At 44.2% G+C, this 17,484-nt stretch overlaps 1 protein-coding gene across 4 annotated transcripts in view; it reads right to left on the reverse strand.

Annotated features, from left to right (window-relative positions):
• disp1 (dispatched homolog 1 (Drosophila)) overlaps positions 1-17,484 on the reverse strand; it is a 106,309-nt gene that overhangs the window by 34,480 nt on the left and 54,345 nt on the right. The window contains exon 1 of one of the 4 annotated variants that reach the window (XM_084953504.1): positions 8,275-8,527. The exons of 2 other annotated variants lie outside the window; for them this stretch is intronic. The gene's annotated coding sequence lies outside the window, so the exon portion shown is untranslated. Of the gene's footprint in view, positions 1-7,995; positions 8,243-8,274; positions 8,528-17,484 lie in introns of those variants that run through there. One more of the 4 variants, XM_084953506.1, reaches the window with a different exon arrangement.

Genomic DNA, 17,484 nt, shown 5'->3' on the forward strand with positions numbered 1-17,484 from the left:
CCTCAAAAATACAACTTGCCTAATAATTCTGCACTCCCTGTAATGTTGCCTTCAGTAAACCTTTCAGCTTGTCATTGTGAGGTTGTAGGAACGACTGTGGCTGTGAACTCATCAGGAAAGTGTCTGAGTCATAAATCAGGCAACCAAAGATGTTTGACGGTTTTTGTCCCACATACTTCCATTTTTGGACCATAATCACTTTTTTTTAAATTATTTTTTACTTTGCCAGTAAAGATGCTCATAGCTCAATTACTCGCTCCAGGTTCTACACAGTGCTCCAAATTAATATGCAAATTGTGTTTAAGTGTCATAAAGATTAAATAAGTTGTTTTTCAATCAAACCCTTGGATGGAATTGTGTCTCACGACTCTTTGTATCACTGAAATCAATCTCGGATACCTGTGTTCATTAGTTTGCCAGGTGAGTAAATTAAAGGAAAAACTACTAAAGGAGGATGTTCCACATTATTAAGCAAACCACCATTTTCAAGCAACATAGGAATGAGAAATGATCTCTGCTGCTGAAAAGCGTGAAATAGTTGAATGTCTTGGACACGTAATGAAAACCTCAGATATTTCATGAAAACTTAAGTGTGATCACCATAATGTTAAGAGATTTGTGGCCGAGTCACAGCACACACGGGTTCGTGCAGATAAAGGCACAATGATGAAGGTTTCTGCCAGAGAAACCTAAGAGAGCAGCTGCTAAAAGACCATCACAAAGCAGCAAACACATATTTGAAGCTGCTGGTGACTCCGGAGCCCTGCAAACATCAAGGTGTAGGATCCTCCAGAGACTTGTGTGGTCCCCATTTTTCCCTGACCTCAATCCTACTGAGAACCTTTGGAGGATCCTCAAGCAAAAAAATAAAATAAAATATGAGGGTGGGAGGCAGTTCACATCCAAACAGCAGCTCTGGGAGGCTATTCTGACATCCTGCAAACACATTCAAGTAGAAACTTTCCAAAAACTTACAAGTTCCATGGATGCAAGAATTGTAAAACTGCTATCAAATAAGGGTCCTATGTTAATGTGTAACTTGACCTGTTAAGATGTTTTTGATTGAAACAGCTTTTGATTTCAGTGAAATTGATCTACTAATGCTGCAAATTCAACAAATGACCATTTTCAATTCTCTACAACCTATAAAATGTTTTGAAACTGTGTGCGTAATAATTAGGAACAAAGCATTTTAAGTTTTTTATTTTTGAAAAACGCTGATTTCATTGAGAGTTTTGTTCAGTAACAGTTGGATTGTACTCTAATGGTTGATGACTCGGAAATTATGCCGACTGTCATTTGAATCGACTATTTAGGAAAAACAGAAAAATATCATTTGCATTATAATTTGGAACGAGGTGTAGTTTTAGAACACTTTTCACTAAGGACGACCCCTGTGGGAGTATGTTCTGTATTTAATACAGTTAAATCCACAAATCATGAGAAAGTATACTCTTTCATTTCATAAATAAAAAGAGCTCCCGTGGAGGTAGTCGTGCAGATCTAAGAGAACTAGTACACACCTGTGCGATAAACCTGAAGACAGATGGGTTTTCTCTGAAAACTTCACCTGTGAAGTTTGGCAGACTAAACTAATTTTCCCATCTTCTCATTGAAGTCACAACAGTCATAAAATGAGGCCGTTTCAGATCAATATGATTTATGGAGCATGAACGGGCAGAGAATCGGAGGATTACAGAAAATATGAGGAGAAAAAGCTTCCAACAAGTGAGGAAAAACAGGAGGTTCGTGCTACAGTTTCAATTACAAAAATACACACAGGAGACCACAGTGTGTGTGTGTGTGTGTGTGTGTGTGTGTGTGTGTGTGTGTGGGGTAAGAACAGAATTGTTTCAGTGTGCGATGATCTGTCACCTGTGTAAGGTGTTTTTTTGCTGTCAGTTTTAGTTTTTAGAAACAAAGTCTGAATTGGGAGATTTGGGGAAAAAAGGATTCAGCAAAGAAAACTGAAAATTAAAACTGAATTTCTTTTTCTGATCAGAAGGTTCAATAAATGCTCGGTCAGTATCAGTGCAGTTACACTAAAAACAACTCCACTGTGCAGCACATGTTTACTGTTTACTAAAGTCAATACAGCTAGCAAATTACCTGCTTTTTTTTTTTTTTTTTTTTTAAACACCACTGAGGGCAAAGGTCAAGCTCACAAGAACATCACAGAAGGAGTCCAGCAAAGGTGTCTCAGGAACTATGTGACTATAAATGCCGCTGACATCAGCTCCTATGTGATGAGCTCCTGCTTGCTCACCTTCCACACTTTTTACACATGGAGGCGGCAGCACGAGTAGCAGGTCATTATCTTTATGAGTAGGTATCCCTGAAGTTCACCACTAAAGAAAAACGTTACTTTTACTCTGGCAGTTTAGCATGAAAGGCTCGTGATCAGTAAAACCGCTCACAGCTTTTTCGCTGGATAAATAAATGTGCTTAACTCAAACGCTCGTTGGCTACTGGAGGCAGTGAAACAGACTAAAAAGCTCTGACAACAACAGGCACAGTTTTAAACCTGTGTACCAAAGTTCATTTGACAAGAGACGCCAGCACCCCGTGGATGGAAAGATGGCTTTGGGACTGACGATCGGAAACAATTACCCAGTCTGCCATGACCCTTTCTGTTAGGATGCTACTGATTGGTGGCTTGTGAGGAGGCAGTTGCTACTAGGGCTGGGGCCATATCATACCGCTCACGGTAATACCGGTATAATGTTGGGCAACGATGAGAGAATGAAATATGGCGATAGAATATGGGTAAAACACGCAGTGCCTTTGTTTTCATACGCACATGGCGGAAAAAGCATGGCGGCGACGGAGAAGGAGAAGGAGAAGGGAGAAAGCGGATCATTGAATGAAACAGATGAACCAGAACTGGTTTGTAAAAATGCTGCAACTTCACTGGTGTGGAACTGGTTTAGCTTTCGTCCGTCAGATACACAACAAAGCACTATTTTTGGTAGCGCATGCTAGCGGGCGTCGTTATTACCGTGTTGTTTGGAAAGTACGTCACACTTAAAATCAATCCTTTGATTTTTCTGAAAGTCGACAGAGCCCCTTATAATCCCGTGAGCCTTATGTATGAACTCTGGTTGTGTTTACTGACCTCGAAATGATTTTATGTGCACGGCGCTCGAAAATCTGTCAAATGTTTCAGTACGACTTTGCTAAGCTACGAAGCCGCACCGCTTGAGCCTCGCGGAGTGATACGTACTGTGCTTCAACATAATGTTACCGTATTGTGTGTGTATAACCTCTTTTTAAGTTTTGTGGATGTTATACATGGTTATGCTGAGGATATGTCGGCCAGTTTCCACTGGAAATGCCTTTTGGTTAAACTGTCAGCAAGAATTTGCATTTGCACTGTTACATTTATATATAACTTTAATGCAAAAAACAGCTGCTTGTTTAAGTGAAAATACATCATTAGTGGAAAAAAAACCCAAAGTTGTGGAGTTGTAAAGCATTTTGTCACAAGCCGCACCGCTTGATGGATTGTCGGAGCATTACGGCTATCGTAGGCGGAGCCTCGCGGAGTGATACGTACTGTGCAAGGTAACTTTGTGTAACTTTAATGCAGATAAAAAAACAGCTGCTTGTTTAAGTGAAAATACTTTGATGGGGGTTTTTGCACTAATAAAGTTGAGGAGTTGTAAAGTATTTTGTCTCGTGTCAATTATATCGTCAGTTATATCGTTATCGCAAATTTTCAAATGTATATCGTGATAAATATTTTCGGTCATATCGCCCTGCTCTAGTTGTTACCTTCATGTTGTTGGTGTAAAAAGACAAGAACCAAGTGAACATTAAGGATTAAGGGAAGCTTGAACTTGACAACAGTGACAACTGCTGTAAAACGCATTTCAGCTTTAAAGCCTTTGTTTAAGTTTGCTTCAGTGCGGACCGTGAATGAGGCTCTCGATGCGTGAACACTGCTATCTGCCATGTAGCTGAGATAAAGCACGAAGAGGAGGCTGATGACGTGGAAAACATTTCAGATGCTTCAGACCCAGACTGATTACTGTAGTGCTTCAAATGCTCCCGCATCCTGTGAAACACGACTCCTTTGTACTGATTATAATGCCACTTGAAGTCACTGCGACTTTACCGCTTTGAAAATGACGTTGAATCTGTGTACCTTGAGTTTCACCTGAACCTTTCATGGAAGGTTCAGGATTTCATTTCACTCCAACAGTGATTCCCCCCCCCCCCCCCCAAAAAAAAGGACATCCTCACATCTGAGCAACAAGTCATCCATCACAGTAGCCTGTTTTTTCCATCCGAGACGCACGCTCTGTGTGTGTGTGTGTGTGTGTGTGTTTCATCTCGACATGAGCAAGTGGCGAAACATGAGCACGGCAGCCCCCCCGAGGTCAGGGGTGGCTGAGGAAGGATGAGGTTAGAAAAGGAGAGCTGAGGGATGGCCAGATGAAGTCATTAGTCTGAGGCTACGTCCACACTGGCCCGGATAGATTTGAAAACGGCGTTTACGTCTGAAAACTAGTGATGTGCGGATCGATCCTGAAATATCGATTCCTCCGATACCAATCATTTATGTTCTAGAATTGATTCTCACATTAAAATATCGATATTTTAGTAATTTAGGGTAAATTTGTAGTTTATCATTAACAGGAACACAGTGGAAAGAAACCATTTCATTCGGATTGGCTACAATTGGAAGGAACTACTTCCTCTTCCACCTTTCATAGTCATGTGCAAAATATGGCTGTATAAATGTGGCAGCCCCTTGGCGTGCGCACTCACAACAATGGCTGAGCGTAATTGGAGTTATGTGCGGACGTATTTTACATCCACAAACAGCCGAGACATGGTTTGCGATACATGTGGCAAGAAAGTGAGGTGTTGTGGCAACACCAAAAATTTGTCAAACACCTCAGAGTAAATCATATCACAGAATATGACGAGCGTATGTTGAGGCGAACTGAAGAGGAGAGGGACAGGTGCAGGCAGGCAAGGTGTTCAAATAGCGCACAACTTCAGGTTCTTTATTTCTATATGATGAATTCTGCATTATTAAGTGATAAGAACAAGTAATCTGATGTCCTGTAATCATTATGAAACTATAATTTGAGATACAATAAATAAAATACGTTTTTGTACAAAGTATCGGTATCGGATCAGTATCGTCGATACCACCCTGAATATTACTTGGTATCGGATCGGAAAGGAAATCAGTGGTATCGCACATCACTACTGAAAACGCTCCGCGTCCCCACTAGCGTTTTCAGTTGTTTTCACAGAGTTGTGCGTTCACATTGAAACGGCCCAAAACGCTAACGTACCAGTCCTGCGCATGCGCAAAATCGAGTGAGAATTACAGAATTTGAAGAAAAGCTATCTGGAGCACGTACAGACTGATATGAATCTTTTTTTAGGGCTGTCAAAATTGAGAGCAAAAAAACAAACAAACTGCTGTATAATGCGCTCCGCTATCGTTGTTTAATTGGTCACATGACTGCATCACGTGACTAACATGCGTCATCGTTTTAGAAACTGTGCGTTTTCGTTGTCCACACTGCGACGGGACAGCTCCGTTTTGAAATGTATTCTTTTTTCCTTGGGGAAAGCGCCGTCTCAGGCTACGTCCACACGTACACGGGTATTTTTGAAAACGGAGATTTTCCGTTTTCGTTTTTAAAAAAAAATCCCGTCCACACGTAAAAGTCAGAAACGAAGGAAAACGCTGCTAGGAACATGCCAAAGCAGCAGGTGGCGCTATATTCCTATCCGTGTAGAAATGTTGGCCAATCAGAAGTCTAGAAGCCTCGGTGGGAAATAGTAAACAAAGATGGCACATAGAAGCAGAACCAGTTGTATGTGTGGAGGGACAGTAACTGTGTGTGTATATGTAAGCATTTAAACACTGCAGAGAGTACAAGTAACAGTAACAGTATTGTAGAAATTCATTTCACCGAAACAATGACGTGGCGCACAGTGTGACGTCAAAAAAGGCGCACACCTTTGACGCTGCGTTTTCTGTCCACACCTAAATGCAAAAACAGAGTTTTCGAAAATATCCACCCTGGCAGGCGTTTTTGTAAATCTCCGTTTTCAGTGACCGAAAGCGCCGTTTACGTGTGGACGAAAGGTGCAAACGCATAGAAAAATCTGCGTTTTCAAAAATACCCGGGTACGTGTGGACGTAGCCTCAGTGTGGACGAGAGGCCAAAACGGAGAGAAAATGATGAGTGTGGACGTGGCCTGGGACTCCCACAGCTGTCAAAGAGCCTGGAACGGCTGAGAAAGGGCCGGTGTTCTGAGAAACCATCCTACTCTGACAAAACGTCCTACCCGTATTATAATTTGACGGTGACTTGCGACTAAACGTAACCCTACCCCTAACCATAACCTTAAGAAGTATTCCGGATGGGTGAGAGAAAAGAAGTTAATTCGGCGTTGGTTTTGTGCGCATGCGGCGCATCTGCGCAGAAACATTGGGTAGGATGTTTTTTCATGTAGGATGGATTCCCAGAACTGGACTGGGAGCAGCAGGGTTTGAAGGACGTTTCCAGAGTGCCTGAAAGTCAATGAGCTTTTGCTCGAACTGCAGACACAAGCTGGGCCTCGCATCTCTCTTCAAAATAAAAGCTGACAGCTCGAACAACTACAACTCCTCTCACTCCACCTATTCATGAAGGAACGTCTGCTGCTGTTTATCAAGTGTACCGAGAAGGATTTCAGCAGAACAACAAAAAGGACGACTTGATTTGATTTCATGGAAAAAATAAATAAATAAAATGCTGATAATATTGATTACATGGTTACAGCCTGGTTTCTCATTACGTAAAGTTTTTGTTTTACAGAAACAGAAACTTCTTCTATATGGCTGAAAGCACACGACAGTACGTGGCTCCAATTTCCCAGATTTCTTGCACGATCGTCCGGCTCAGGTGGAAATAATCTGACAGGCTCTGAATGTCTATGAGAAGGAAGTGTGAAATACAGTGACCCCGAATCCTAAACCATCACTCCTACTTAATCCGACATGTCAAACTCTGTCTAGACTCTGAACGACGAAGTGCCATTTCCCTTCATTCTCCTTGTGCCAGCAGGGATAAAGCTACGCTGTTCTCCTCAAAGCCCAAAAGGCTTCAGTAAGAAAAATCTCTGTCCCTTAAAAAAAAAGATTCACTGCGCAAGCAGCTTGGAGTAACGCAAGCGATGACGAGGTGCCTCGTCTTCTTCTGCTGCTGTCTTTCATGTCAGCTTTATGATTACGGGGTGTGAGAGAAGGAGAAACCTAAGGCGACAGGCATCTAACAGCACCACTAGGCAAGGCATCCTGCATCCCTTTAATTAAAGCTAATAGGCAGCAATTACCAGGAATCAGTCAAGAGACGGTTAATACCAACACTGCCTCTAATAATAATTAGAACATCAACAGCAGGCATTCAGTTCGTGCTGGTGCACACATGCCTCGCACTGCTCCAGGATTAGCCGGGCTTTAAAAGAAAAAACAACTAGATTGGAGTAGCTCGCCATGTCATGTCTGTGTCATGTTTATGCCCTCATCACAATTTATGTGCTCACTAGAAATATGGCATTATGTTACCCTTTAAAAAATGTGACTGCATAAAAAGGTTAAAATTGAGTGTGTTTACATGAAACGCTCCAAATCTGCCCCAGATTATTATGAGCCTGTACACGGTTACTGATACAGTTTAAATGTGCATGTTTACGGTGCTCACATGAGTGTAATCCAGCCTAAATCAGATACAGAGTAATGAATGGAGTCTCCGTCCAAATGTGAGTGAACGGTAAACGCGCTTACATTCAGTGCGGCTGCTCTTTATGGGCTTGGGTAAATCGTGACGATATTAAGCTTATACACGGTAAGTAGATCAAACTGCAGTTACATGAGTGGGACAACAATGAGAAAGCTCGCGCCAGAGCTATTAATCACCTTTTGAGGGCTAAAGCTTAAATGCACGCTGCTGGCCAGAGGAGACGGATCCGTCTACTTACAAACAACACGGCAGATCGATTCCCCCAAACTGGAGCGCCGTGAGCTGTCCACGGAGGAAGGGGGAAGTGATTTTGGGTTTCGTCTAACTGCGCTTCCAGCCAAACCACTTGGATAGACACACTGACGCTCGTGGACCCGAACAGCACACAGCTCCCTTACACGCACCGCGGCTCACACTCGCACACTTTCTCCTCAGAAAGGTCTCGGAAGTCCGGTGAAACTGTGTGAGCAGTGCTGCAGTCAACTGTGTGCAGGGCGGCCAGCCCCGTGGTACCTACCGTGCTCGGTGTCTCCCGGTGCTTTCGCTTATTATCGCCGGTGGAATCCACAGCACGCGACGCAACGTAACCCCAAACAGAGGCAAAAATAATAATGGCAATAAAACACAAACGAACCAGCTCCGGTAAAGTTAGAATATCCACAAGAGCCCGGAAACAAACCGTACAACCGGGGAGGGAAAAATAAAGCAGCAACAAGTCTAGAGGACAGCGGAGTGTTTATCGTGGGAGTGTGTCCTGCCAGAATGAGAAACACCCACCCACACACACACACGAGCTCCAGCTATCTGCTCTCCAGAGGCAGGAGGCGGTGGGCTGGGACTAAACCGGGCAGCACTGATAGGACGGTCACACCGTCCGCTTTAACCCGCTCACTGCCACGCCACACCGGTGGCACGCGCATATATAATAAGAATAACAATAACTTTATCCTATACTATATCCTGAGGGAAATTCTTTTGTCATGTACGTGCTCAAAGCAGCAGGAGAGCCAGAGGAACAGATGAATAGTAGTATACAGTAATATACAGTAGGATAGTGCAAGGCATAGTATCAAATAACTCTAACGAAGTAATATATACAACTATATCCTGGAGAATAAATAACTATCAGTGCAGGCGATTCTAGAAAGTGACATAGTATTGTGCAATAGAATAAAGGGAGTAGCAGCGTATGATGGGGGGATGAAACAAATATTCAATAAGGTACTGTTGGGTAATATTGCACGGTCTGAAAGGGAACAGAATAACATTGGTAATAGTCTCAGGAAAGTCACCTACAGAGTGAGGAGTGTATATAAATCCCCCTCTCGCCCCTGCGGGCGGTCTATCCATCAAGCTCGGGTCCTCTACCAGACGCCTGGGAGCTTGAGGGTCCTGCAGTATCTTAGCTGTTCCCAGGACTGCGCTCTTCTGGACAGAGATCTCCGATGTTGTTCCCGGGATCTGCTGGAGCCACTCGCCTAGCTTGGGAGTCACTGCACCGAGTGCCCCGATTACCACTGGGACCACCGTCACCTTCACCCTCCACATTTTCTCGAGCTCTTTTCTGAGCCCTTGGTGTTTCTCGAGCTTCTCGTGTTCCTTCCTTCTGATATTGCTGTCATTGGGAACCGCTACATTGATGACTACGGCCGTCTGCTTCGTTTGTCTACCACCACTATGTCTGGTTGGTTAGCCACCACCATTTGTCCGTCTGTATCTGGAAGTCCCACAGGATCTTAGCTCGGTCATTCTCCACCACCCTTGGGGGCGTCTCCCATTTTGACCTCGGGACTTCCAGGTTATACTCGGCACAGATGTTCCTGTACACTATGCCGGCCACTTGGTTATGGTGTTCCATGTATGCCCTGCCTGCTAGCATCTTGCACCCTGCTGTTATGTGCTGGATTGTCTCAGGGGCATCTTTACACAGCCTGCACCTGGGGTCTTGCCTGGTGTGATAGACCCCAGCCTCAATGGATCTTGTACTCAGAGCTTGTTCCTGTGCTGCCATGATTAGTGCCTCTGTGCTGTCTTTCAGTCCAGCTTTGTCCAGCCACTGGTAGGATTTCTGGATGTCAGCCACCTCCCCTATCTCCCGGTGGTACATACCGTGCAGGGGCCTGTGCTTCCATGATGGTTCCTCCTCTTTCTTGGGTTTCTGCTGCCTGAGGTATTCACTGAGCACACGGTTGGTTGGGGCCATCTTCGTGACGTATTCGTGAGTGTTTGTTGTCTCATCCTGGACCGTGGTGCTGACACTCACCAGTCCCCGGCCTCCTTCCTTCACTTAGCGTACAGCCTCAGGGTGAAACCCTCCGTGCATGGTCAGGAGCTTCTATCTCCTCCTTCAGCCAGCGTATTATCCCAGCAGGGTGCCTGATCACGGGCAGGGCGTAGGTGTTGATAGCCCGGATCTTGTTCTTCCCATTCAGCTGACTCCTCAGGACTTGCCTCACCCTCTGCAGGTACTTGGTGGTTGCGGCTTTTCTAGTGACTACACTTCTCCAGTCCGAACGACATCCCGATGTCATCGCTGTATATCCTGGTGGTGTGGATCAGTGAATCGATGTCTCGTTCAGTCTTGGCATACAGCTTGATGTCATCCATGTACAGGAGGTGGCTGACAGCTGCTCCGTTCCTTAGTCGGTATCTGTAGCCAGTCTGGTCACTGACCTCACTGAGGGGTTCAGGCCTGTGCAGAACAGCAGTGGGTGTTTTGCACCTCTGGTATTCTTACACACACACACACACACACACACACACACACACACATAATACATTTAACACAACTTGGTGGGCTATTCACAAAACTTAAGAGAATAGAAACATCATCCTAATATTGATACCAATACTATCAGTAGTGTGTGTGTGTGTGTGTGTGTGTGTCAGTTCATTGTCTGGCTTCCTCCCACAGTCCAAAGACAGGCATGCTAAGAGGACTGTTTGCTCCTAAACTGGCCACAGGAGTGAACGCTTGTCTGTCAGTACACCTTAGCCCTGCAGTAGACTGCCAACCTGTTCAGGGGTGTGCCCAACCTTTCCGTCCATGACAGCCTGAGAGACTGTATACCTATAACCTACCTGTAAGTCATTAAGTCAGCACACACCGCTGTTCATTACCAAAACAGACTGCACCAAGCGAACTCGGCACTTTAAGCGTCTTCTGCCTACACACAGCTATGTGGCCATTTTTTTTAAAAAGTCAGAATTTACCTTGAACTCCTTGAACCAGAGTCCTCATTAGGATGGTCATACTCTCAAGTGCTTTATTCAAATGAAGAGGTTATTTATCCAGCTGAGTCAAGATCTGTGTGAAAGTGTGATATCAAGTGGCCAAAGGAGGCAGCCGCCCTTGCACAGACCGTAAACGGCCTATAATTATCTGAAATTCTACCACATAATTCCTTAATAAGGCTGCACCCATTCTTAACGCATCAGATTACGTAAATTATACATTACTGTTCTGATGTGCTAGCAGCTCTTCTGGCTTTACTAAAGTATCTACTTTAAAGATCTCTCCCTCCTCCACATCCACGCTACAAAACCTCTGGGCTTACCAAATCAATACACTACTTCATGACAGTTTGAGAATATATACAACAGCTACCCTGTGCACACGAAGGATCTTGTGAGTCACTCTGAAAAAGAATTAGTTGCAAAAAGCATGATTTTACATGTTACAGAACTCATTTCTGTCCATACAGGTCATAACATTGCTGTACATTCTGTTCCTCTTGCTGGCACGTTGAAATTAAACGTGTAGTTTACTCGTATACAGCAAAAACAGAATGAAATGATCAATGAAACATGCTCCGTACGAGGCCGCTTTTTATTTAAAACCCAGGTTTTTTCGGAGATTAATCCCAATGGTCAGTGCTATCTTTCACCTTCTATTTGTGGTCTCCAGTTTGAGAAATGCTTTGTGCTCATGATCTGGAGAAAGTTCTGGAAATGCTTTCATGTTTGCTCGCAGGGAGCTGATTCTTCTCAGCGGGGGAGATGGTTTATCGCAGGGGATGCTGGGAAGCCAGAGGGTCGTACCTGGCTTTAATTTCAGCTGTCCGACAGGATTAGGCCACAGTTCATATACTGAGCTGTAATTATGTGCAGTAGTGATGTGCTGGTTCACAGCTGGCCCCGGGGCCAGACAGGACCTAAGCCTTCAAGGCTTTGGAGTCATCATCTAATAACAACTGTGCACTAACTCATTGTTCATTGTCATGTACTGCACCCTTTCTTTTGTGAAAAGGAGCCTCACTGTTGCCTGATCGAGTCCAAAATGACTGAAGCAGAAGACTTCCTCTAACAGCACCGATCGGTTCAGATTCTACTAAGACCAACATTACTAAAAATGTGGAGTAGAAACGTGGTAAAGTCCCAGTTTGGGTTTTCTTTTCCAGCCGACCCCGAAGCCTGGTCTGCCCACATGGAGCTAAAGAAGGAACGACATCAAAGGCTGCTTTGCACCGGTAGGGGATGGAGGCCCCGGTGTGGCCCCTGAGCACACTGCACACAACTCACTGATTTCAACAGGTTTAGAGGACGGGAGGGGGGAAAGGGGTGGGAGAGAAAGAGAAGGACGCAATGTTTCCAAACCATTTAAGGCTGTGACGATATTTAAATTCACTGTTTCCCAAGCACTAATTACAAACGTGGGGGTCAGAATGACTATTATTTCCCTCCCGTTGTGGATCTGAAAGCAAGTACGACAACGAGCAGCCCACATGGCAAACTCGTCGTCTCTGCCCTCAAACAGCTGCAACAAAGAAAAAACACGGGGGAAGAAAAAAGCCTCTGTGCCAGGCCCATAAGTTTAAACATGATCCAACTCGTGCCCGTGTTATTTGAAAAAACATTAAGAGTAGAGCAGGGCGATATGACCGAAAATATTTATCACCATATACATTTGAAAATTTGCAATAACGATATAACTGACGATACAATTGACACGAGACAAAATACTTTACAACTCCACAATTTTGTTAGTGGAAAAAACCCATCACTGTATTTTCACTTAAACAAGCAGCTGTTTTTTATCTGCATTAAAGTTATATATAAATGTAACAGTGCAAATGCAAATTCTTGCTGACAGTTTAACCAAAAGGCATTTCCAGTGGAAACTGGCCGACATATCCTCAGCATAACCATGTATAACATCCACAAAACTTAAAAAGAGGTTAAACACACACAATACGGTAATATTATGTTGAAGCACAGTACATATCACTCCGCGAGGCTCCGCCTACGATAGCCGTAATGCTCCGACAATCCATCAAGCGGTGCGGCTTCGTAGCTTAGCAAAGTCGTACTGAAACATTTGACAGATTTTCGAGCGCCGTGCACATAAAATCGTTTCGAGGTCAGTAAACACAACCAGAGTTCATACATAAGGCTCACGGGATTATAAGGGGCTCTGTCGACTTTCAGAAAAATCAAAGGATGATTTTAAGTGTGCCGTATTTTCCAAACAACACGGTAATAACGACGGCCCGCTAGCATGCGCTACCAAAAATAGTGCTTTGTTGTGTATCTGACGGACGAAAGCTAAACCAGTTCCACCACTGAAGCTGCAACATTTTTACAAACCAGTTCTGGTTCATCTGTTTCATTCGACGATCCGCTTTCGCTCTTCTCATTCTGCGTCGCCGCCATGTGCGTATGTAAACAAAGGCGCTGCGCATGCGCGTTTTACCCGTATTCTATCGCCATATTTCATTTTCTTGTCGTTGCCCAACATTATACCGGTATTACCGTGAACGGTATGATATGGCCCAGCCCTAATTAAGAGCGATCTAACAGCAGAGCATGCTGGTCATTATGAGGTTTGTCATACACGCAGGAGGGGGGCAGGTAATCCTAGAAGCTCACTGCAGCTACCTACGGTGGCGGCAATGTCTGGCTGATGGGGGAGAGGATGAGAGAAAGGCAAACGATGAAAGAAATATTAAGAAGTGCTGGAGTGACGATAACAGCATGAAGAAAAACAAACTAAAAAAAGAGTGACTGACTGGACAACTAAAATTGGGGGGGGGGGCGGGCATAAAGTCTGAAGGATCCGGAAACCCAATCCCTCCAACACCCCGGCTGTGTGGATCTCCCACCCGATGGACAGCGAGGGTCCAGTGAGCCCTGATTGGCTGTAGTCCAGCTGACGCCTTCACATTTAGAGACAAGAGCCTTTCTTCTCTGCTATCCACAGCTCAACATTTTACAAAACAAACCTCAATTGTGCGCTCGTGACGAGCCACATGTCGCACATATGTGCACTGGGCTTGTTGCAAGGACACGGCCTCTGGCAAATTGCTGTACTTATCCTTTGTAACGTTTCCAAATAAAGGCGCCACTGCAGCTTTATGTGTATATGCAAAGTTAGCTGCCTGATGGCTCAGTCACACTACAGTTAAAATGGGATGAAACTGGAAAAATTGGTGGTTTAATGGTGACTGGAGACTGATTGCAAATAGGCGACCACCTTCAATCTCAAGGAGATGTGGGGTGGGACAAGGACCGAAGCTACTTAGCTAGCAGTGCTAGTTATAACACGTTTATCATTTTCTTTGATATACAGCGCACGGTTAAAAGAAAATAAAACACAAGAGTTTGGCAGAGCACTGTAATGTCCACATTACTCCCAGAGGTGCCAACCGGTAACTCTGGTGTCAATGACATCACGTCCATGTTTGAGCTGCACTGATTGGCTGGTGTGAAACTGAAAGGCAGGAAAAGCTGCTGATTGTGGTATCATTTTTTTAAAAACTATTTGAGAAAATAAATCATCCCTTCGATCAGTTCACCATTTAAAGACCGCTTGGCACGGACACAGCCTCAGGGCTGAACCAAAAACCAAACCCAGCCTTTGGGAGGTATCGCCCAGCAGTAAAGAAAAGATCTGATTGAAAGGACAAAAACTTTATTAAACAGATTTAGTTAGAAACAGGCCAATTATTTCTCTTTAATGCAGTAAAATATGCACCACTTAATCCGAGCTTTCTCGATACAGCTGATTTTCCTGAGGAGCTCTGGAGCAGCCTTTGTCCTTCCCTGGCTTTTTTCTTTTGATGCTCCTTTCCACCTCTCTGTCAATAAACTGTCAATAAACTACAAAGTCCCTGAGAAACGTCCCAGCCTGGGAAAAGAGACACTTTAGTCCAAACTCCTCTCTGTTGTTGATCAGAGAGCGAGCAGCCGGGATGGCTGGGACAGAGTAAAGAAGGCAAAGCATGCAAACGGCAAGTTCTTATAAAGGAGAAAGAAGAAGCAGCAGAGGAACAAGAACCCGGCAAATTAGGAGCGTCCGCGAAACACAACACAGAGGAAGCAAAGAGGGCTTCGTTTAGGAGGACAGAACCATCGTCTGATCTCAGAAACAAATACGCGCACACACGCACGGTAACACACACACACATGCATGTACGCACACACGCACAGACACACACATGCACGCACACACGCACAGACACACACATGCACGCACACACGCACGCACACACGCACATATGCATGCATGCACACACGCACAGACGCGCACACACACACACACACAGAGGGCTGTGTAGGAGGAATTTGGTGGACAGATGTTTTTGTGTCTGAATTAATGGAGGACATTTCCCCTTTGAGTAGAACAAAGTTTGTGTTTGCTCATCAGGAGGACAACAGCCTTTGAAAGACTGCCCAAACACACACACACACACGCAGCTTTTATCTGTGTGTGTGTGTGTGTGTGTGTGTGTGTGTGTGTGTGTGTGCGTCTCTCCATTTGAAAACCTCCAGTAATATTAGAGAGTTTATAGAAAAATACAGCAGACGCCGACCAATCACAGCTCTGAAGTCTCAGGGTGATGTTTGTGTAGCTGTAGCAGCAGTTTGTGACGAGCCTTCATGTCAGCTTCTCTCCAGCATCTTAATCCAAGACTGTAACAGAGACATATACTCTCCATAGAACAACACTTAAGGTTCAAACCAACAGTGACAAAAACTAAAGACTAAAAACTGCAGTGACAGAAGAGAATCAATTGTAAACAGAAAATACACGACTACAGTAACTCCATCATCATTTCATCTTCATTCCTTACGATTAAAAGCTCATGTGACTGATGTTAATGTGCTGATCTATTGACTGTGTAAACGTGTAGTTTAAAACACTGCTCAAAATCATATCTAGTAATAATTAAGCTTTTAGCGTATGATTTATAGGCAGGTCATTGTTTACCAGCATAGATGGATGTAAATAACAATCACAAACAAAGCTCATAATGACATGAACCCTACCAACCATCAGATGGCCACATTCAGCTTCCTTCTAACAGACACGTCCCTATTGCATTTCTGATGGTTCCAAATTGCTGAGAATTTTAAAGAAAACATTTTTAATTCGTAACATAAGTTACAGCACGGTGGTTTGTAAATACAGTAAAATAACAGTGCTTTTAAAAGAACGGCGAGGACGACGTCGGAGCATTTTAACACGGACAGGCCTAAAGACAGAAACTGCGATCAAACTGTGTGATCACATCCATGTGTCACATTTCTTCAGGGGCCTCGGAGGGCGGGACATTGGACGGCCTTGCGGAGGAAAAAGAGAGGACAAAAAAAAAGCCCTGGCAATTTTTTGCACTGTTGCAAAAGCAGGAGGTGGTGTGAGATCACATCCTGCTGTTATAAACCTTTTGGCAGAGGTGAAGGTGTGGGGACGTGAAGAATGAAACAAGCTGTGAGAAAGGAGGGTGGAAATGCTTCAGTGGGAGAGAAGTGGAAGAAAGAGGTGTCACCGAGGTGTCACCGCTGGTCGCGCCTGAAAGGCAGACAGAGACAACCTGGAAACCTCTTGATGACATCGACAGCTGTCCTGTGCTCTGAGAAGCTTCATGCCGCCCTCCTTATCTCAAACAGCTGAGCTTAATAAACGAGCTACACTCCACAGAACATCTATAACACGCCCGTGTTTCTCCCACACTGGTTTCCATCAAGTGTTCACATCTTCCCCGCTGTAGTTTGTAGTTTAGTTTGCGTCTGACTGGGAGCTTATCCAGCCAGGACTGCCACAGAACATATTTCTGGTAGCAACAGTCTGTTTTCCTGCTGTTGGTATGTTATTTGTCCCAGATGCAACCACCGCAAATATGCAGACTTCTGAATGTGTCATTGCAAGAGCTCACTCTGCTGCACAAGCCTGCCTGAAAAGGGGCATCGGTCTGTGCACACAGCAATTATTAACATGTTTTTGAAAAATGTTCATTATTAATTCTTTCGATTTTCGTAAACATGTTTATTTTCATCCTTCTGTCACTACGTTACCTTCTCCATCCTCTTCAGTTTGTTTAATGTGCATCGCCTAAATATTTATAAGATTCTCTTTATAGTTGTTACGGAATATATATTCTTAGTGCTTATTTTTTTAATATATTGTTTTATGTATTTTAATAATAAAGGCCTCTATAAAGCAAGGCCAGCTGTGAGAGAGAACGAGGTCAGAGGGTGATAGGTCGCCTTAGCAACAGCTTAAGTTAGGGGAAGTTTAAGAAACAGGAAGTTTAGTGCAGAGCTGCAGAGTCAATATGAAGAACAGGAAACCAGACAGAAAAAGCGGAACTAGGTAACACACGCACACACAGTCAGGCCAGAAGGAGTCGTTTTGATCGAAGCTGTGTGTGACGTATAAGAGAACTATATATACGCATTTAGCTTGTAATGCTTTTAGACCGGTGGGTGCTTGCTAGTGTCCGCAGCT

This window comes from Perissodus microlepis, chromosome 15, assembly GCF_051167445.1.
Source record: "Perissodus microlepis isolate ML-2025 ecotype Zambia chromosome 15, ASM5116744v1, whole genome shotgun sequence".
NCBI lineage: Eukaryota > Metazoa > Chordata > Actinopteri > Cichliformes > Cichlidae > Perissodus > Perissodus microlepis.